Here is a 1380-nt window from a genome sequence, read left to right on the forward strand (position 1 = left end):
GACGAGACCTTTGCACCAGTAGCAAGGCTAGAAGCTATACGCTTGTTCTTAGCCTTCTCTGCTCATAAGGGATTCCGAGTCTATCAAATGGACGTTAAGTCAACTTTCTTGAATGGTAAGCTGAAGGAGGAAGTCTACGTTCAACAACCTCCGGGGTTTGAAAGCTCCACACATCCAGAGTATGTCTATTTCTTAGACAAAGCTCTGTATAGAATTAAGCAAGCACCTCGAGCCTGGTATGAACGTCTCTCATCTTTTCTCTTATCTAATGGTTTTGAAAAAGGTAAAATCGATACAACTTTGTTCATAAAGAGGTATAAAGGTGAGATGCTCTTAGTACAGATATATGTGGACGACATTATCTTTGGTTCAACGAACCAGAGGCATTGTGATAAGTTCTCTACGTTGATGAAGAGCGAGTTTGAAATGAGCATGATGGGAGAATTGACATTCTTCCTCGGCTTGCAAGTAAAACAGAGGGAGGATGGTATTTTCATTAGCCAAGCTAATTATGTCTCCGACATATTAAAGAAATACCAACTCCATAACTCTTCCACCATGAGAACACCAATCGCTACAGGAACTAAGCTTGACACAGATCCATCTGGAAAACAGGTGGATGTTAAGACTTACCGTGGAATGATTGGATCATTACTATACCTCACGGCTAGTAGACCAGACATCATGTTTGCCACATGTCTCTCTGCACGTTTTTAAACAAATCCAAAGGAATCTCACCTTTCGGCTGTAAAAAAAATCTTTAGATACCTCAAGGGAACTCAATTTCTGGGTCTGGTATCCGAACCATTCTGGTTTTGATCTTATCATGTACACAGATTCTGATCATGCATGTTGTAAACTTGTTCGAAAGAGTACATCAGGGAGCTGCCAATTACTTGGAGATAAGCTCATAAGCTGGACCTTAAAGAAGCAGAACTGCGTCTCTCCTTCCACAGCTGAAGCAGAGTATGTAGCTGCAGCTAGTTGTTATTCCCAAGTGATATGGATGAAGACTCAACTGAAAGACTATGGCGTCGAGTTCGAGAAAATTCCAATTCTATGTGATTCAGAAAGTGCTAACACAATCACAGCCAATCCTATGCAACACTAAAAAACAAAGCACATCGATGTTCGTTATCATCTCATCAAAGACCATGTAGAGAAAAGTACGATTGAAATGTGTTAGGATCCAAGCGCTTACCACTACGCCAGAAGCAATTGTTGGTGGAGAAGGCGCAACTTATTTTTTTATAGTGTAGCAGCCAGCGCCACGTTTCGATTTAGGAAGATGCTGGTCAATGACCCAATAATTCCCCCCCCCAGCATCTGCCAGCACTAACAAGATCTTCGCTAGAAGTTAATGGCTGTACAACATGCCTT

The sequence above is a fragment of the Cynara cardunculus genome (assembly GCF_001531365.2).
Source record: "Cynara cardunculus var. scolymus isolate 2C chromosome LG 3, CcrdV1, whole genome shotgun sequence".
Classification (NCBI taxonomy): domain Eukaryota; kingdom Viridiplantae; phylum Streptophyta; class Magnoliopsida; order Asterales; family Asteraceae; genus Cynara; species Cynara cardunculus.